General features: G+C 45.4%; 1 protein-coding gene across 4 annotated transcripts in view; it reads left to right on the plus strand.

Annotated features, from left to right (window-relative positions):
- Positions 1 to 21,849, plus strand: part of LOC115131475 (trafficking protein particle complex subunit 9) — a 316,964-nt gene that overhangs the window by 62,296 nt on the left and 232,819 nt on the right. The window lies entirely within an intron of this gene.

The following is a 21,849-nucleotide window of genomic DNA, read 5'->3' on the forward strand; positions in this document are numbered from 1 at the left end:
GGAATTTCAATTTTGATGTTCCTTTTAATGGCTTAGAATGCTCTTCTTGCTTTGTCTCTCAGCTCATTCACAGCCATGTGAAAGCTACCTGTGTTGCTGATATTTAGTCCTAGATATGTGTAGTTTTTTGTGTGTTCTAATAGAACTGTGTCCAAATATAATTTATATTTGTCATCCTTATTTCCGGACCTTTTTTGGAATATCATTATAATTGTTTTTTTTAGGTTAACGGTCAGAGCCCAGGTCTGACAGAACCTGTGGTTAACGGTCAGAGCCCAGGTCTGACAGAACCTGTGGTTAACGGTCAGAGCCCAGGTCTGACAGAACCTGTGGTTAACGGTCAGAGCCTCAGGTCTGACAGAACCTGTGTTAACGGTCAGAGCCCAGGTCTGACAGAACCTGTGGTTAACGGTCAGAGCCCAGGTCTGACAGAACCTGTGGTTAACGGTCAGAGCCCAGGTCTGACAGAACCTGTGGTTAACGGTCAGAGCCCAGGTCTGACAGAACCTGTGGTTAACGGTCAGAGCCCAGGTCTGACAGAACCTGTGGTTAACGGTCAGAGCCCAGGTCTGACAGAACCTGTGGTTAACGCTCAGAGCCCAGGTCTGACAGAACCTGTGGTTAACGGTCAGAGCCCAGGTCTGACAGAACCTGTGGTTAACGGTCAGAGCCCAGGTCTGACAGAACCTGTGGTTAACGGTCAGAGCCCAGGTCTGACAGAACCTGTGGTTAACGCTCAGAGCCCAGGTCTGACAGAACCTGTGGTTAACGGTCAGAGCCCAGGTCTGACAGAACCTGTGGTTAACGGTCAGAGCCCAGGTCTGACAGAACCTGTGGTTAACAGTCAGAGCCCAGGTCTGACAGAACCTGTGGTTAACGCTCAGAGCCCAGGTCTGACAGAACCTGTAAAGATGATCTAGATCTAGGTGCAGCACCAGGTCATCTGCGTACAGCAGACACTTGATTTCAGTGTAGTGTAGGGTGAGACCTGGTGCTGCCAATTCTTCTATTGTTTTTGCCAATTCATTAATGTAGATGTTAAATAGTGTTGGACTTATTGGGCAGCCCTGTTTCACTCCCCGTCCCTGAGAGAAGAAGTCTGTTTGCTTGTTGCCAATTTTAACCGCACAATTGTTTTTAGTGTACATAGATTTAATAAAATCATATATTTTCCCTCCAATACCAAATCAAATCAAATCAAATCAAATCAAATTTATTTATATAGCCCTTCGTACATCAGCTGATATCTCAAAGTGCTGTACAGAAACCCAGCCTAAAACCCCAAACAGCAAACAATGCAGGTGTAAAAGGGCACGGTGGCTGTGAAAAACTCCCTAGAAAGGCCAAAACCTAGGAAGAAACCTAGAGAGGAACCAGGCTATCAGTGGGGTGGCCAGTCCTCTTCTGGCTGTGCTGGGTAGAGATTATAGCAGAACATGACCAAGATGTTCAAATGTTCATAAATGACCAGCATGGTGATGATAATAAGGCAGAACAGTTGAAACTGGAGCAGCAGCACAGTCAGGTGGACTGGGGACAGCAAGGAGCCATCATGAACCAGGTAGTCCTGGGGCACGGTCCTAGGGCTCAGGTCCTCCGAGAGAGAGAGAAAGAAAGAGAGAATTAGGAGAGTTTGTGGGGTGGCACAGTCCTCTTCTGGCTGTGCCGGGTGGCTCTTATAACAGAACGTGGGCAAGATGTTCAAATGTTCATAAATGACCAGCATGGTGAGGAGGGGCTGAATAATAGTAAGGCAGAACAGTTGAAACTGGAGCAGCAGCATGGCCAGGTGGACTGGGGACCCAAGGAGTCATCATGTCAGGTAGTCCTGGGACATGGTCCTGGGCCCAGGCCAGTTGAAACTGGAGCAGCAGCATGGCCAGGTGGACTGGGGACAGCAAGGAGTCATCATGTCAGGTAGTCCTGGGGCATGGTCCTAGGGCTCAGGTCCTCCAGAGAGAGAAAGAAAGAGAGAAGGAGAGAATTAGAGAACCTACATAGATTCACACAGGACACCGAATAGGACAGGAGAAGTACTCCAGATATAACAAACTGACCCTAGCCCCCCGACACATAAACTAATACCACTTTCTATTAGTTTATAAAAAGGACCTTCGTGCCAAATTGAATCAAATGCTTTCTTGAAATCTACAAAACACAAGTAGATTTTGCCTTTGTTTGAATTTGTGGTCTGTATATTAGATCATTTAATTTAAAATACCATCAGCACCACAGGCCTTTTTGGGTTGGAGAGTGCATAGTTTTTCCAATAATTGGGGTATCTACAGGATTCTGATAATCTTTGACTGCTGATTTAAGGATTTGTAATTTTTCTTGTATATCCTTTTGTTCTGGGCTCTTTGTTATATTCCTGTAGATGTTTTCAAAGTGATTTCTCCACATATCCCCATTTTGGATAGCCAATTCCTCATGATGAGGTTTGTTTCATTTATTCCAATTCTCCCAGACGTGGTTTGATTCTATGGATTCCTCAAATCCACCCAGCTGATTTCTAATGTGCTGTTCCTTTTTTGTTCTTAGGGTGTGTTTGTATTGCTTCAGTGTTTCCCCATATTGAAGGTGTATGTTTGTTCTTAGGGTGTGTTTGTATTGCTTCAGTGTTTCTCCATATTGAAGGTGTATGTTTGTTCTTAGGGTGTGTTTGTATTGCTTCAGTGTTTCCCCATATTGAAGGTGTATGTTTGTTCTTAGGGTGTGTTTGTATTGCTTCAGTGTTTCCCCATATTGAAGGTGTATGTTTGTTCTTAGGGTGTGTTTGTATTGCTTCAGTGTTTCCCCATATTGAAGGTGTATGTTTGTTCTTAGGGTGTGTTTGTATTGCTTCAGTGTTTCCCATATTGAAGGTGTATGTTTGTTCTTAGGGTTTGTTCTTTGCTTCAGTGTTTCCCCATATTGAAGGTGTATTTTGTTCTTATTTTTTCAGTGTTTCCCCATATTGAAGGTGTATGTTTGTTCTTATTCCTGTGTTTGTATTGCTTCAGTGTTTCCCCATATTGAAGGTGTATGTTTGTTCTTAGGATGTGTTTGTTTGCTTCAGTGTTTCCCCATATTGAAGGTGTATGTTTGTTCTTAGGGTGTGTTTGTATTGCTTCAGTGTTTCCCCATATTGAAGGTGTATGTTTGTTCTTAGGGTGTGTTTGTATTGCTTCAGTGTTTCCCCATATTGAAAGTGTATGTTTGTTCTTAGGGTGTGTTTGTATTGCTTCAGTGTTTCCCCATATTGAAGGTGTATGTTTGTTCTTAGGGTGTGTTTGTATTGCTTCAGTGTTTCCCCATATTGAAGGTGTATGTTTGTTCTTAGGGTGTGTTTGTATTGCTTCAGTGTTTCCCCATATTGAAGGTGTATGTTTGTTCTTAGGGTGTGTTTGTATTGCTTCAGTGTTTCCCCATATTGAAGGTGTATGTTTGTTCTTAGGGTGTGTTTGTATTGCTTCAGTGTTTCCCCATATTGAAGGTGTATGTTTGTTCTTAGGGTGTGTTTGTATTGCTTCAGTGTTTCCCCATATTGAAGGTGTATGTTTGTTCTTAGGGTGTGTTTTTATTGCTTCAGTGTTTCCCCATATTGAAGGTGTATGTTTGTTCTTAGGGTGTGTTTGTATTGCTTCAGTGTTTCCCCATATTGAAGGTGTATGTTTGTTCTTAGGTGTGTTTGTATTGCTTCAGTGTTTCCCCATATTGAAGGTGTATGTTTGTTCTTAGGGTGTGTTTGTATTGCTTCAGTGTTTCCCCATATTGAAGGTGTATGTTTGTTCTTAGGGTGTGTTTGTATTGCTTCAGTGGTTCCCCATATTGAAGGCGTATATTTTTGTTGTCTGGTTCTCTATGTTTTTGATTAGATGTATTTCTCAATGACTTTCTTAGATTTTTGCAGTCATTATCAAACCATGTTTCATTATCTGTTATTTCTGGTTTGCTCTTATGCTTCTTTAAATTAGCCAAGGAGGCTAACTTGTCAAATATAAAGTTTATGTTCCAAACAGCCAAATGTACACCTTCATTGCTGTAGGAGAATGTTAAGGCTAAAAAGTTGTCCAGGAGAGATTGTATTTTTTGGCTACTAATTGCTTTTTGGTTGATGTCTGTACTGTTTGCACTCCATCTATAGGCCTGTTTTGTACCATGTAATTTATTGGGCCGTGATGCTTCATGGTTGGGTTCTGCTCTTCTCAGATACACTGTGATTTTACTGTGGTCTGAGAGAGGTGTTAGTGGGCTGACTGTGAAGGCTCTGAGAGACTCTGGGTTTAGGTCGGTGAGGAAGTAGTCTACAGTGCTGCTGCCAAGGGATGAGCTGTAGGTGTACCTCCCAAAAGAGTCCCCTCTCAGCCTACCATTGACTATGTACAGACCCAGTGTTCCACTGAGCTGTAGGTGTACCTACCAAAAGAGTCTCCTCTCAGCCTACCATTGACTATGTACAGATCCAGTGTTCCACAGAGCTGTAGGTGTACCTACCTAAAGAGTTCCCTGTCAGCTTACCATTGACTATGTACAGACCCAGTGTTCCACAGAGCTGTAGGTGTACCTACCTAAAGAGTCCCCTCTCAGCCTACCATTGACTATGTACAGACCCAGTGTTCCACAGAGCTGTAGGTGTACCTACCTAAAGAGTCTCCTCTCAGCCTACCATTGACTATGTACAGACACAGTGTTCCACAGAGCTGTAGGTGTACCTACCAAAAGAGTCCCCTCTCAGCCTACCATTGACTATGTACAGACCCAGTGTTCCACAGAGCTGTAGGTGTACCTACCAAAAGAGTCTCCTCTCAGCCTACCATTGACTATGTACAGATCCAGTGTTCCACAGAGCTGTAGGTGTACCTACCAAAAGAGTCCCCTCTCAGCCTACCATTGACTATGTACAGATCCAGTGTTCCACAGAGCTGTAGGTGTACCTACCTAAAGAGTCTCCTCTCAGCCTACCATTGACTATGTACAGACAGTGTTCCACAGAGCTGTAGGTGTACCTACCAAAAGAGTCCCCTCTCAGCCTACCATTGACTATGTACAGACACAGTGTTCCACAGAGCTGTAGGTGTACCTACCAAAAGAGTCCCCTCTCAGCCTACCATTGACTATGTACAGACACAGTGTTCCACAGAGCTGTAGGTGTACCTACCAAAAGAGTCCCCTCTCAGCTTACCATTGACTATGTACAGATCCAGTGTTCCACAGAGCTTCACGAGCTGTACTCTGTTTTTGTTTTTCACTTTGTCATAGTTGTTTCTGGGGGGGTATGTGGGGAGGGAAGGGTTGTTGCTTCCTGGTAGGTGTTTATCCCAATGACTGTTAATTGTGTCTTGTTCTTCTGCTGTTCTAGCATTCAGGTCTCCACAGAGCAGTACGTTGCCTTGGGCCTGAAAGTGACTAATTTCCCCCTCTAGAATGGAGAAACTCTCTGCATTGAAGTATGGTGACTCTGAGGGGGGAATGTATGTGGCACAGAGGAAGAGGGGTTTATCTGTTAAGACAGCCTCCTTGTTGATTTTTAACCATATAAAGAATTCTCCTGTTTTGATCAATTCGATTGAATTAATTAGTTCAGATTTATACCATATTAGCATTCCCCCTGAGTCTCTGCCCTGTGTGATTCCTTTTAATTTAGTGGATGGTATGATTATCTCCCTATAACCTAGTGGACAGCCAGTGGTTGGTATGATTATCTCCCTATAACCTAGTGGACAGCCAGTGGTTGGTATGATTATCTCCCTATAACCTAGTGGACAGCCAGTGGTTGGTATAATTATCTCCCTATAACCTAGTGGACAGCCAGTGGATGGTATGATTATCTCCCTATAACCTAGTGGACAGCCAGTGGATGGTATGATTATCTCCCTATAACCTAGTGGACAGCCAGTGGAAACATCACCTCTGCACCATGTTTCCTGTAGTACTACAATATCAACATCATCAATTTCTTTCAGGAAGTCTGGGTTTCTGCTCTTTAGTCCAAAAGCAGAGGACTTCAATCCTTGTAAATTCCAACATGCAACGTAAAAAGATTTGAAATGTTTTTCTCTCTTTACCTTCAAAATGAGACAAACACTCAATCCAACCAGAACTATTCAAATAGGATTTTTCAATTAAAGTAAACTCTTATTATGCAAATGTGATTTGTTTATCATTTAAGATTTATTTAAGAGTTCTTGTGCTCATCTTACTATGACCCTTGGCCTATCACATGTGAGCATAGTAGACTCAGCATTTGTTTCATGTCACTAATTTGGTTGGTGGGGCTGGGCCAGTTGCTCCTCTCACAGCCTGTGCGTAGCTCTGCCTGCTGGGCTGTGGCTCCTCCACGTGTGGGTCTGCGTTGGGAGGGCAGGGGGTGGGAGGCCTCGTCTGGGTGGCTCTGAAGCTGGGCTGGGGTGGTCTGTGCTGCGCTGGCTGTGGTGGGCATTGAGGTTGGTGGTGCTGTGGTCGTGGCTGGGGGTTCCAGGGTGCTGGTCCGGGGTGTTGTCTCGGTGATCTTGGGGGGGTGGAGATTGCTCCGCTGTTCCTGGGTGGAGAGGTCGTACTGCGGTTTAAAGCGACGTCCTTGAGAGTCTTGACAAGGATGGGGACGGTTTCCCTGTACAGGTGAACATGGTCATAGAGACAGTCCAGATCGATGGTGGGATGGTGGGGACTGTCTCCCTGTACAGGTGAACATGGTCATAGAGACAGTCCAGATCGATGGTGGGATGGTGGGGACTGTCTCCTAGTACAGGTGAACATGGTCATAGAGACAGTCCAGATCGATGGTGGGATGGTGTGGACTGTCTCCCTGTACAGGTGAACATGGTCATAGAGACAGTCCAGATCGATGGTGGGATGGTGGGGACTGTCTCCCTGTACAGGTGAACATGGTCATAGAGACAGTCCAGATCGATGGTGGGATGGTGGGGACTGTCTCCCTGTACAGGTGAACATGGTCATAGAGACAGTCCAGATCGATGGTGGGATGGTGTGGACTGTCTCCCTGTACAGGTGAACATGGTCATAGAGACAGTCCAGATTGATGGTGGGATGGTGGGGACTGTCTCCCTGTACAGGTGAACATGGTCATAGAGACAGTCCAGATCGATGGTGGGATGGTGGGGACTGTCTCCCTGTACAGGTGAACATGGTCATAGAGACAGTCCAGATCGATGGTGGGATGGTGGGGACTGTCTCCTAGTACAGGTGAACATGGTCATAGAGACAGTCCAGATCGATGGTGGGATGGTGGGGACTGTCTCCCTGTACAGGTGAACATGGTCAGAGAGACAGTCCAGATCGATGGTGGGATGGTGGGGACTGTCTCCTAGTACAGGTGAACATGGTCATAGAGACAGTCCAGATCGATGGTGGGATGGTGTGGACTGTCTCCCTGTACAGGTGAACATGGTCATAGAGACAGTCCAGATCGATGGTGGGGACTGTCTCCTAGTACAGGTGAACATGGTCATAGAGACAGTCCAGATCGATGGTGGGATGTTGGGGACTGTCTCCCTGTACAGGTGAACATGGTCATAGAGACAGTCCAGATCGATGGTGGGATGGTGGGGACTGTCTCCCTGTACAGGTGAACATGGTCATAGAGACAGTCCAGATCGATAGTGGGATGGTGGGGACTGTCTCCCTGTACAGGTGAACATGGTCATAGAGACAGTCCAGATCGAGGGTGGGATGGTGTGGACTGTCTCCTAGTACAGGTGAACATGGTCATAGAGACAGTCCAGATCGAGGGTGTGATGGTGGGGACTGTCTCCCTGTACAGGTGAACATGGTCATAGAGACAGTCCAGATCGAGGGTGGGATGGTGGGCCAGGTGTACATTGGGTCGCAGGCCACAGTCCCGGGAGAGGCTGGCGTGTATTCTTTGGATTGTGGCAGGGTGGAAGTCCTTCCTCTGTAGAAGGGTTGACACCACGATTCTTGAGTTGGGGAAGATTGCGGAGGCCTTCTCAATCACTCCCCGTAGTGAAGTCGCCACCCTCTCCTGCTGAGCACGCAGGTCGTTGCTTCCGGTGTGTATGATTATGTGGCTTGGTGACCCGAGATGGGCCTTATCAAGCAGCTCCATGGCACTCTGCATTGTTGTCACCACACCTTTCTCCTTTTGTGTCGAGGGAAAAGTTTCTTCTCCTGAACAAACTTCCCATTTGAGTCCATCAACAGGACGATGTCAGCCAGTGTTTCTTCTGGACTGGGGGGGGGGAGGGGGGGGCTGGTGGGTGTTGGAGCTGGGGTGTGGCTGGTCTGTGCCAGTGCCGCTGTCAGTGAGAGGCTGTTCTGTGGGTTGAGGAGGAGGGGTGCAGCAGGCAGGGCTGGGGAAGCCTGGCTGGTTGATCTGGGCTCCTGTCTGTCTGTCTGTCTGTCTGTCTGTCTGTCTGTCTGTCTGTCTGTCTGTCTGTCTGTCTGTCTGTCTGTCTGTCTGTCTGTCTGTCTGTCTGTCTGTCTGTCTGTCTGTCTGTCTGTCTGTCTGTCTGTCTGTCTGTCTGTCTGTCTGTCTGTCTGTCTGTCTGTCTGTCTGTCTGTCTGTCTGTCTGTCTGTCTCTGTCTGTCTGTCTGTCTGTCTGTCTGTCTGTCTGTCTGTCTGTCTGTCTGTCTGTCTGTCTGTCTGTCTGTCTGTCTGTCTGTCTGTCTGTCTGTCTGTCTGTCTGTCTGTCTGTCTGTCTGTCTGTCTGTCTGTCTGTCTGTCTGTCTGTCTGTCTGTCTGTCTGTCTGTCTGTCTGTCTGTCTGTCTGTCTGTCTGTCTGTCTGTCTGTCTGTCTGTCTGTCTGTCTGTCTGTCTGTCTGTCTGTCTGTCTGTCTGTCTGTCTGTCTGTCTGTCTGTCTGTCTGTCTGTCTGTCTGTCTGTCTGTCTGTCTGTCTGTCTGTCTGTCTGTCTGTCTCTGTCTGTCTGTCTGTCTGTCTGTCTGTCTGTCTGTCTGTCTGTCTGTCTGTCTGTCTGTCTGTCTGTCTGTCTGTCTGTCTGTCTGTCTGTCTGTCTGTCTGTCTGTCTGTCTGTCTGTCTGTCTGTCTGTCTGTCTGTCTGTCTGTCTGTCTGTCTGTCTGTCTGTCTGTCTGTCTGTCTGTCTGTCTGTCTGTCTGTCTGTCTGTCTGTCTGTCTGTCTGTCTGTCTGTCTGTCTGTCTGTCTGTCTGTCTGTCTGTCTGTCTGTCTGTCTGTCTGTCTGTCTGTCTGTCTGTCTGTCTGTCTGTCTGTCTGTCTGTCTTTAACATTGCCAAAGCAAGTGAGGTAGACAACATATAAAGTGAAAAACAACAAAAATTAACAGTAAACATTACACATACAGAAGTTTCAAAACAGTAAAGACATTACAAATGTCATATTATATATATATATATACAGTTTTTTTTTAAATGTACAAATGGTTAAAGGACACAAGATAAAATAAATAAGCATAAATATGGGTTGTATTTACAATGGTGTTTGTTCTTCACAGCTCAGTGTCCACCTCATTTTGTGGGCAGTGAGCACATAGCCTGTCTTCTCTTGAGAGCCATGTCTGCCTACGGCGGCCTTTCTCAATAGCAAGGCTATGCTCACTGAGTCTGTACATAGTCAAAGCTTTCCTTAATTTTGGGTCAGTCACAGTGGTCAGGTATTCTGCCGCTGTGTACTCTCTGTGTAGGGCCAAATAGCATTCTAGTTTGCTCTGTTTTTTTGTTAATTCTTTCCAATGTGTTAAGTAATTATCTTTTTGTAAAAGGGCAATGGGCTCTATGACTGATTCAAGTATTTTTAGCCAAATATAATTGGTATGTTGAAATTTATGTTTCTTTTGATGGCATAGAATGCCCTTCTTGCCTTGTCTCTCAGATCGTTCACAGCTTTGTGGAAGTTACCTGTGGCGCTGATGTTTAGGCCAAGGTATGTATCGTTTTTTGTGTGCTCTAGGGCAACAGTGTCTAGATGGAATTTGTATTTGTGGTCCTGGTGACTGGACCTTTTTTGGAACACCATTATTTTGGTCTTACTGAGATTTACTGTCAGGGCCCAGGTCTGGCAGAATCTGTGCACAAGATCTAGGTGCTGCTGTAGGCCCTCCTTGGTTGGTGACAGAAGCACCAGATCATCAGCAAACAGCAGACATTTGACTTCGGATTCTAGCAGGGGGAGGCCGGGTGCTGCAGACTTTTATAGTGCCCGTGCCAATTCGTTGATATATATGTTGAAGAGGGTGGGGCTTAAGCTGCATCCCTGTCTAACCCCACGACCCTGTGTGAAGAAATGTGTGTGTTTTTTGCCAATTTTAACCGCACACTTGTTGTTTGTGTACATGGATTTTATAATGTCGTATGTTTTACCCCCAACACCACTTTCCATCAGTTTGTATAGCAGACCCTCATGCCAGATTGAGTCGAAGGCTTTTTTGAAATCAACAAAGCATGAGAAGACTTTGCCTTTGTTTTGGTTTGTTTGGTTGTCAATTAGGGTGTGCAGGGTGAATACATGGTCTGTTGTACGGTAATTTGGTAAAAAGCCAATTTGACATTTGCTCAGTACATTGTTTTCATTGAGGAAATGTACGAGTCTGCTGTTAATAATAATGCAGAGGATTTTCCCAAGGTTACTGTTGACACATATTCCACGGTAGTTATTGGGGTCAAATTTGTCTCCACTTTTGTGGATTGGGGTGATCAGTCCTTGGTTCCAAATATTGGGGAAGATGCCAGAACTAAGTATGATGTTAAAGAGTTTTAGTATAGCCAATTGGAATTTGTTGTCTGTATATTTGATCATTTCATTGAGGATACCATCAACACCACAGGCCTTTTTGGGTTGGAGGGTTTTTATTTTGTCCTGTAACTCATTCTATGTAATTGGAGAATCCAGTGGGTTCTGGTAGTCTTTAATAGTTGATTCTAAGATCTGTATTTGATCATGTATATGTTTTTGCTCTTTATTCTTTGTTATAGAGCCAAAAAGATTGGAGAAGTGGTTTACCCATACATCTCCGTTTTGGATAGATAATTCTTCGTGTTGTTGTTTGTTTAGTGTTTTCCAATTTTCCCAGAAGTGGTTAGAGTCTATGGATTCTTCAATTGCATTGAGCTGATTTCTGACATGCTGTTCCTTCTTTTTCCGTAGTGTATTTCTGTATTGTTTTAGTGATTCACCATAGTGAAGGCGTAGACTCAGGTTTTCCGGGTCTCTATGTTTTTGGTTGGACAGGTTTCTCAATTTCTTTCTTAGATTTTTGCATTCTTCATCAAACCATTTGTCATTATTGTTAATTTTCTTCGGTTTTCTATTAGAGATTTTTAAATTTGATAGGGAAGCTGAGAGGTCAAATATACTGTTAAGATTTTCTACTGCCAAGTTTACACCTCCACTATTACAGTGGAACGTTTTACCCAGGAAATTGTCTAAAAGGGATTGAATTTGTTGCACATAGCCTGTCTTCTCTTGAGAGCCAGGTCTGTCTACGGCGGCCTTTCTCAATAGCAAGGCTATGCTCACTAAGTCTGTACATAGTCAAAGCTTTCCTTAAGTTTGGGTGAGTCATAGTGGACAGGTATTCTGCCACTGTGTACTCTCTGTTTAGGGCCAAATAGCATTCTAGTTTGCTCTGTTGTTTTGTTAATTCTTTCCAATGTGTCAAGTAAATATAATTTTGTTTTCTCATGCTTTGGTTGGGTCTAATTGTGCTGCTGTCCTGGGGCTCTGTGGGGTGTGTTTGTGTTTGTGAACAGAGCCCCAGGACCAGCTTAGGCCAAGGTATGTATAGTTTTTTGTGTGCTCTAGGGCAACAGTGTCTAGATGGAATTTGTATTTGTGGTCCTGGCGACTGGACCTTTTTTGGAACACAATTATTTTGGTCTTACTGAAATTTACTGTCAGGACCCAGGTCTGACAGAATCTGTGCAGAAGATCTAGGTGCTGCTGTAGGCCCTCCTTGGTTGGTGACAGAAGCACCAGATCATCAGCAAACAGTAGACATTTGACTTCAGGTTCTAGTAGGGTGAGGCCGGGTGCTGCAGACTTTTCCAGTGCCCTCACCAATGCGTTGATATATATGTTGAAGAGGGTGGGGCTTAAGCTGCATCCGTTTCTCACCCCACGACCCTGTGTGAAGAAATGTGTGTGTTTCTTGCCAATTTTAACCGCACACTTGTTGTTTGTGTACATGGATTTTATAATGTCGCCTGTCTCTGTCTCTCTCTGCAAGTCTGAAGGCCTGTTCCTCCACGCTGGGATGGGTATTATTTCTGTGGCAACAGTTTCTAATAAGGAACACTGAACCGATCAAAACCGCCCTGTGATTATTATTATAGTATACTCTGCTGACACAACATGGGTTTTGTTTCCTTTCTATCAAGTCAATTCCTATTTCAGTTTTGCTTAGTTGCAGAAAAGGCAGCGAAGTTAACTTTGATGCAGCTGTCTCAATTAGCTTTGGTCTCATCAGTCTCCCTGAACATCATGACTTTCTCTAAACTGTCATTCATCTCAGAGCCCAGAACCAAATCAAGTGGAGCTGGCAGACGGACATGAACATTTACGTGAAACACTCTGTCACCAGAGATTAAACTGACGTAAATATGTTAGAACTGCCAGGGGCAAGACATTTATTTAGGAAATCCCCAGTGTTTTTATATAACAGGCCCTGTCTACGGGGATATTACATTGGAGCAAAACAACACATGTATATATTTTTAAAAGGAGGTTTAGAAAACGTGAAAAGGCATCCTGGTGGGCAGAGTGAACACAGGTCATGCAGCCACTTCATATCTTTTATACAGCTCAGAGTTGTCCCTAAAACAGGGCTAATTTACTATGAATTGCTTGGTGCTCAGTGGAATGTGGTGCTTGGTGCTCAGTGGAATATGGTGCCTGGTGCTCAGTGGAATTTGGTGCTCAGTGGAATGTGGTGCTTGGTGCTCAGTGGAATGTGGTGCTCTGGAATGCCTGGTGCTCATCTTGGGACTCGTCTGAAGTCGGTTCTGCCGGTCTGCCAACGTCTGTATGTAGCTTGCGAACAGTTTGGGCTACACACTAATATAACCCCTCTGACCCCTCGGTTGTTATGCTCTAGGACGGCCACAGGCCTCACAAGACTTGTCTGAAGGTCCCCCGGCACCAATCGAAAAATTGTATGGACGTATATGGAAACTAACAAATGTTTCCTGATCTTTCGTGTAACTCTCAGCTATAGGATAGACACTTCAGAACAAACGTCCTTTAGAATATTTTTGGGGTGCAATATCTGATGTGAATCTGTTATTCAATGCGTCTGTATGGGCTAGTAGCAGTAAGGCCAAATTTAAAATGTTGAATCAAATATATATATATTTTTATTCTCCAAGGGGTATTAATAATGCCTCTGTCTGTTTCAGCTGTATATATGCATACAGAGAGATAAAGGTGTGTGTGTTTGGTTTTACCATATTTGTGGGGACTAGAAGTTTTCACCAGGAAAATTTGGACAACTGGGGACCTTTCGACTGTCCCCACAAGGATAGTAAAAACAAACGTGTATGTATCTACTTGGTGTGTACGCATGTGAGAAACAATGAAAGATTACTATCTAGATAGTAAATGTCATTTATTGAATTGTGTATTCTATTTTCTCCCAGTGCGATAGTGTTGCTACTGTAGGGGTCTATGTGTGTGAACATGCTCAAAGCTAGAGAACCTAGTCCTCTTTGTTTCTATATAAACATCAGTGTGTGTGCTGTTTTTGCTGTTATATTTCATTAGATTTCCAGGCAGGGGTCAGGCTGAGAATCCCATTAGAATAAGGTGAATATGCAGTATTTGCACACATTGCCTGTGATGGTAGACATGAGCACATGTTGTGGGAATGTTTGGTTTAATACATAGAATGTTCCTTTCAAAGGTGGAAAGGCGGGATGCAGCATTGTGTTATACAAGATGTGTACGGCTTATTTGAATGGGAGAACACGGTAGTAGTGGCAGTTGATTGGTTGAAATTGCTCTCATATTTGTTGTTCCTGTCAATGGTTATTTTAACATGTTGTAGCTTTGTTACATTCCTCTCCTGGATTAGCCTATAGCCTCTCCAATTGGCCCGCTATATACATTGATTCTGGAGTTTATGAATAGCAAAAATGCTTGGCAGAAAATACCAGGTGTGATTTGCGAAGCGATGGTTAACTGGGCTGTCGAAAGTCTGAAGTGGCCCCTGGGCAAAAGGCCCAGAGAGAGAGACAGAGAGGGCGAGGCCAAGGGGGGCGAGACCCAGAGAAAGAGACAGAGAGGGCGAGGCCAAGGGGGGCGAGACCCAGAGACAGAGAGGGCGAGGCCAAGGGGGGCGAGACCCAGAGAAAGAGACAGAGAGGGCGAGGCCAAGGGGGGCGAGACCCAGAGAAAGTGAGACGGGAGATTGGTAGTAACAACTGGCTGTTGGTAGTTGGAACATTTAGGAAGCAGCGTGAATATTAAGGGGGCTTCAACTTCAAAAGCTGTTGATTTGTGTGTGTGGGTATCTGAGGGAGGGGAGGATGGGAGGAGGGATGTAAAGTAAATGAGTAGTAGAGAGAGGGGAGAGATGGGTAATATGGGTAATATATCTCCTCTGTCTCATTAGGCGCGAAATGAGTCTCAAACATGAACTGTTTTTCATCACTTGAAACAGACCACTCCCAACTCTGCCAGGGCTTGTTCTCCCAGCACAGCAGCACGTATAGTGAACTCTAAAAGCATCTCAAAACAACCACTCCTCATGAATGTGTTATGAATGGATTATGAATGGATTATGAAGTCCTTAAGTAGGTGCCCTTCAAATAAAGAGTTACCTTAATTACTTATAGTTTTATGAAACTCACACATCTCAAATCTTTAGACGTTAATTCCTCTGTTAGTTTAGGTCATTTTTCTTATGTCACTACTGGAATCCATTGCTGCATTCTGTTGTATGAAATGGACTCTGTTGACAAGGAGAGAAACCATATAAAGCCTGCTATCCTTAGGCAACAGATAGACCTATGTGATGAGGCAGTGTGGTCGTGCTCCTCACATTCGAGCACTAAAGCTCTCTCTGCTCCAGGATACTGTGTGATGAGGCAGTGTGGTCGTGCTCCTCACATTCGAGCACTAAAGCTCTCTCTGCTCCAGGATACTGTGTGATGAGGCAGTGTGGTCGTGCTCCTCACATTCGAGCACTAAAGCTCTCTCTGCTCCAGGATACTGTGTGATGAGGCAGTGTGGTCGTGCTCCTCCTCACATTCGAGCACTAAAGCTCTCTCTGCTCCAGGATACTGTGTGATGAGGCAGTGTGGTCGTGCTCCTCCTCACATTCGAGCACTAAAGCTCTCTCTGCTCCAGGATACTGTGTGATGAGGCAGTGTGTTCGTGCTCCTCCTTACATTCGATCACTAAAGCTCTCTCTGCTCCAGGATACTGTGTGATGAGGCAGTGTGGTCGTGCTCCTCCTTACATTCGATCACTAAAGCTCTCTCTGCTCCAGGATACTGTGTGATGAGGCAGTGTGGTCGTGCTCCTCACATTCGATCACTAAAGCTCTCTCTGCTCCAGGATACTGTGTGATGAGGCAGTGTGGTCGTGCTCCTCCTCACATACGAGCAGTAAAGCTCTCTCTGCTCCAGGATACTGTGTGATGAGGCAGTGTGGTCGTGCTCCTCACATTCGAGCACTAAAGCTCTCTCTGCTCCAGGATACTGTGTGATGAGGCAGTGTGGTCGTGCTCCTCACATTTGAGCACTAAAGCTCTCTCTGCTCCAGGATACTGTGTGATGAGGCAGTGTGGTCGTGCTCCTCCTCACATTCGAGCACTAAAGCTCTCTCTGCTCCAGGATACTGTGTGATGAGGCAGTGTGGTCGCGCTCCGTCTCACATTCGAGCACTAAAGCTCTCTCTGCTCCAGGATACTGTGTGATGAGGCAGTGTGGTCGTGCTCCTCACATTCGAGCACTAAAGCTCTCTGCTCCAGGATACTGTGTGATGAGGCAGTGTGGTCGTGCTCCTCACATTCGATCACTAAAGCTCTCTCTGCTCCAGGATACTGTGTGATGAGGCAGTGTGGTCGTGCTCCTCACATTTGAGCACTAAAGCTCTCTCTGCTCCAGGATACTGTGTGATGAGGCAGTGTGGTCGTGCTCCTCCTCACATTCGAGCACTAAAGCTCTCTCTGCTCCAGGATACTGTGTGATGAAGCAGTGACAGCAGCAGACCAGGGTTCTAATACTTCAGCTGCACTTGATTAAGCGTGCCTGCCTCAATGAACCGATAGAACAGTTGCAAAAGTGCAAACCCTGCCAGGCAGGCTAAAGCAAACACTCAAAAGTATTAAAACAAATTTTCCAAGTAGTATTTGAACCCTGGTTTGCCTACTACTACTCCTAAAATGTTCTACTACTACTCCTAAAATGTTCTACTACTACTCCTAAAATGTTCTACTACTACTCCTAAAATGTTCGATTTCCAAACAACGCCAACAGGCTTACTCTACTGGTAAAACTTGAATCTAGAGACTACTCCTCAAGGTTTGTCGAAACCTTGAGAGTAATGATGAATCGGCCTACATCAGAGTTGATAGTGGGTCCTCTGGCTGTGTGTCTGCGTTGAAGATGTCGTTCCCATAGCAACGATAAAAACATTCCCTAACCAGAAACCGTGGATTGATGGCAGCATTCGCGTGAAACTGAAAGCGCGAACCACTGCTTTTAATCAGGGCAAGGTGTCTGGCAACATGACCGAATACAAACAGTGCAGCTATTCCCTCCGCAAGGCTATTAAACAAGCTAAGCGTCAGTACAGAGACAAAGTAGAATCTCAATTCAACGGCTCAGACGCAAGAGGCATGTGGCAGGGTCTACAGTCAATCACGGACTACAAGAAGAAACCCAGCCCAGTCACGGACCAGGATGTCTTGCTCCCAGGCAGACTAAATAACTTTTTTGCCCGCTTTGAGGACAATACAGTGCCACTGACACGGCCTGCAACGAAAACATGCGGTCTCTCCTTCACTGCAGCCGAGGTGAGTAAGACATTTAAACGTGTTAACCCTCGCAAGGCTGCAGGCCCAGACGGCATCCCCAGCCGCGCCCTCAGAGCATGCGCAGACCAGCTGGCCTGTGTGTTTACGGACATATTCAATCAATCCCTATACCAGTCTGCTGTTCCCACATGCTTCAAGAGGGCCACCATTGTTCCTGTTCCCAAGAAAGCTAAGGTAACTGAGCTAAACGACTACCGCCCGTAGCACTCACTTCCGTCATCATGAAGTGCTTTGAGAGACTAGTCAAGGACCATATCACCTCCACCCTACCTGACACCCTAGACCCACTCCAATTTGCTTACCGCCCAAATAGGTCCACAGACGATGCAATCTCAACCACACTGCACACTGCCCTAACCCACCTGGACAAGAGGAATACCTATGTGAGAATGCTGTTCATCGACTACAACTCGGCATTCAACACCATAGTACCCTCCAAGCTCGTCATCAAGCTCGAGACCCTGGGTCTCGACCCCGCCCTGTGCAACTGGGTACTGGACTTCCTGACGGGCCGCCCCCAGGTGGTGAGGGTAGGCAACAACATCTCCTCCCCGCTGATCCTCAACACGGGGGCCCCACAAGGGTGCGTTCTGAGCCCTCTCCTGTACTCCCTGTTCACCCACGACTGCGTGGCCACGCACGCCTCCAACTCAATCATCAAGTTTGCGGACGACACAACAGTGGTAGGCTTGATTACCAACAACGACGAGAGACGGCCTACAGGGAGGAGGTGAGGGCCCTCGGAGTGTGGTGTCAGGAAAATAACCTCACACTCAACATCAACAAAACAAAGGAGATGATTGTGGACTTCAGGAAACAGCAGAGGGAACACCCCCCTATCCACATCGATGGAACAGTAGTGGAGAGGGTAGCAAGTTTTAAGTTCCTCGGCATACACATCACAGACAAACTGAATTGGTCCACTCACACTGACAGCGTCGTGAAGAAGGCGCAGCAGCGCCTCTTCAACCTCAGGAGGCTGAAGAAATTCGGCTTGTCACCAAAAGCACTCACAAACTTCTACAGATGCACAATCGAGAGCATCCTGGCGGGCTGTATCACCGCCTGGTACGGCAACTGCTCCGCCCACAACCGTAAGGCTCTCCAGAGGGTAGTGAGGTCTGCACAACGCATCACCGGGGGCAAACTACCTGCCCTCCAGGACACCTACACCGCCCGATGTTACAGGAAGGCCATAAAGATCATCAAGGACATCAACCACCCGAACCACTGCCTGTTCACCCCGCTATCATCCAGAAGGCGAGGTCAGTACAGGTGCATCAAAGCTGGGACCGAGAGACTGAAAAACAGCTTCTATCTCAAGGCCATCAGACTGTTAAACAGCCACCACTAACATTGAGTGGCTGTTGCCAACACACTGTCATTGACACTGACCCAACTCCAGCCACTTTAATAATGGGAATTGATGGGAAATTATGTAAATATATCACTAGCCAGGTTAAACAATGCTACCTTATATAATGTTACTTACCCTACATTATTCATCTCATATGCATACGTATATCCTGTACTCTACATCATCGACTGCATCCTTATGTAATACATGTATCACTAGCCACTTTAACTATGCCAGTTTGTTTACTTTGTCTACATACTCATCTCATATGTATATACTGTACTCGATACCATCTACTGTATGCTGCTCTGTACCATCACTCATTCATATATCCTTATGTACATATTCTTTATCCCCTTACACTGTGTATAAGACAGTAGTTTTGGAATTGTTAGTTAGATTACTTGTTTGTTATCACTGCATTGTCGGAACTAGAAGCACAAGCATTTCGCTACACTCGCATTAACATCTGCTAACCATGTGTATGTGACAAATAAAATTTGATTTGATTTGATGAATGTTGATGCTGTCTGTTTGATGAATGGATTGGCTGCTCGGGCGTCCATAACAGGCTGCTGGTAGTCAGATACAGTACACCCATAACAGGCTGCTGGTAGTCAGATACAGTACACCCATAACAGGCTGCTGGTAGTCAGATACAGTACACCCATAACAGGCTGCTGGTAGTCAGATACAGTACACCCATAACAGGCTGCTGATAGTCAGATACAGTACACCCATAACAGGCTGCTGGTAGTCAGATCCATAACAGGCTGCTGGTAGTCAGATACAGTACACCCATAACAGGCTGCTGGTAGTCAGATACAGTACACCCATAACAGGCTGCTGGTAGTCAGATCCATAACAGGCTGCTGGTAGTCAGATACAGTACACCCATAACAGGCTGCTGGTAGTCAGATACAGTACACCCATAACAGGCTGCTGGTAGTCAGATCCATAACAGGCTGCTGGTAGTCAGATACAGTACACCCATAACAGGCTGCTGGTAGTCAGATACAGTACACCCATAGCAGGCAATGATAAATACAGCATTACATCCATAGTGCCAGATTCACCCACTGTGATACATCACTGTATGAACGTGGGGATAAGGAGGTGAATCGACTGTGGAAATGTATTTTGTGTGTGAGGGCTGTTAGACTCTGTCAGAATGCAGGCAACTGTTAGTGTTTGTTTGCCCCCCTGCTAATGCACTGTGCCTCTTCTCTCAGCACGACCCAGCAATAACATATATAGTTCCGTGTGTGTGTGTGTGTGAGTGAGTGAGTGAGTGAGTGTGTGCGGATGAATGGATTTATGGATCCATCCTCTCTGACTACCTAACATAACCGGCTAACAGTTTACACACCGATTCATCAGTGCTTTGTAAATCAATACGATAGTAGTAGTTTTCCTACCTTGCTTTTCAACTAAGGCGTACAAATAGAGGAGCAAACTGAAAGAGACAAGTGTTCAGTCTTTCCTGCCTCTTCTTCCTGAATTGAAATGGCATTGACCCCAACCCTGGCCTCATCATACCCAGCCAGCTTGGTACAGTACTGAAGCTTTGATGGTGTGAATGAAAAGCAATAAAAGCTTTATTAGAGTTGAGTTATTTCCAGACATGTTTGATATTAAAGAGACAGTACCGATTCCATTTCGTGCAGTTATTCCCTCCGTGTGAGTGTCCCAACGTTGCAGGGACTGTCACACGAAGGGAATAACTTCAAGGGAGGAAAAGCACTTGAATATTCATTTACAAAAAGCTGATGAATCAGTGTGTTAACTGTTAGCCGGTTGTGTGTAGGACTGTAGCAGAGCAATGAGAGGATGAATCCATATATATATATATATATACACACACACACTGGTATAGTTTGTTCTAATACATCATTCAGTATCCTACTCTATTTCACACGCATGTTTTATGCTCCATTGCTCAGGCAACATCTGCAGTGCCTGTTTTGTTCTGTTCTCTCCAACAGGGTCCTCTTTGGCAATGACAAGGAGCGGAATGTTCTCTAATGAGACTGGTACTCTAGCTAGCAACACTCCACCACATGTTTCATATTCACCCTGAGGTTCTGAAGTGTTGGACCTTTCTGCTGGCTCTTTAATCTGGAATGGATCAATGGCCAGGAGCCTCGCGGTACGGAGGGAGGCTTGGGGCGTCTCCCAACTTTCCAACAGGTCCCCATATTGAGGAAGTGCAATGTAAAGGGAATAAGGTGCCGCTTGGAAGCAACTGAGATGGTTGCAGCTCAACTCTCCTCAGCTCTTTCAGAGGCGTATTTCACATGTAATTGGCTCTATGAGGAGGATACCTGAGAGACAAACCTGGGGTTGTGAGAGGCTCAGTTGACCATTTATATTATAGAGATACCCTTCCTGCTTCTCCTTCTTCCTGCTTCAGACGAAAGTTTTAATTTCCCAAGGTGCACGCCGGTAGTTGACTTTACTCTCCGTAAACCCACCTAGTGCTGGGCTCAGAATATGGAGATGTGTGTGTTGCTCGGGGCTTAGGCTCAGCCAGGTCCTCTTGTGTGATAGTTGAATGCGTTTAGAGATTGGACTGTCAAAATGGAGATGGAAGACTGTAGTGTGTTTGGTAAAAGAGCTGTTTCCCCACCTGTTTCATTGTAATCTCCACCTCAGAGTCCCTCCTCCACTGTGCTACTCTGTCTCCCCTGACAAGCTAGTGCCTGATCTGCTGGATCAGGACCATCTTGTATCTCATTATAGGATCTTTCAAGGAACTTTCTAATAGCACAATCCTGTGCAATGGTAATGAGAACCACAGGAGGTCTTGAGAAGGACTGGCTAGAGACTAAAATGGTTAATGTAAGGAATAGAAAGAGATTTAAAAACCAGAAGACTGCATAGAATACAATTAATCACATAGCACATCAGTGTTTCCCCTATATTCATTTAGCAGCGGTGGTCCGCTGCTGCTAAATTTTTGCTACTGCTGCAAACAATATGATGTAATTTACTAAATATTTTTGGGTACTTTTAAATGGATTATCGTTGGCTCAATGACTGGAAGTCTATTGAGCCCCCTGTTACCGTTTCCAACACGGCTGAAAACTCCCCTAGGGGAAACACTGCACATGCTTTGCCTTATCATCTCAGTTTTCTAACAGCAATATAATATAACACGGTCATCTTTAAAGTTTGCACTTGGTTGCCTCGTTTTGTCAACTGACCTGACGCTGAACTCTGAACTCTAACACACCCTTTACATCCTCCTGAGCAGCTCTCACCGGCAACACTTGAATTGGTTTTCAGTTGCCTCAAGTCAACTGTTCCTGCGTGGGCTAATGGAATACGAAATTCAATGTACATATCTGCAGAGCCAGCAGCTCAATCTATATCTTTTTTTGTTTATTTGCTTCACTAAAGTCATTAATTATTAACTTGTATGTCTGTGCGTGAGGCACAATGAGGTAATTATTTGTATAAAACAGGATGGGTTTAATTGCAATTGAAATACTCTGGCATATTGAAAATATAACTTT

Source organism: Oncorhynchus nerka, linkage group LG7 (genome assembly GCF_034236695.1).
Source record: "Oncorhynchus nerka isolate Pitt River linkage group LG7, Oner_Uvic_2.0, whole genome shotgun sequence".
Classification (NCBI taxonomy): domain Eukaryota; kingdom Metazoa; phylum Chordata; class Actinopteri; order Salmoniformes; family Salmonidae; genus Oncorhynchus; species Oncorhynchus nerka.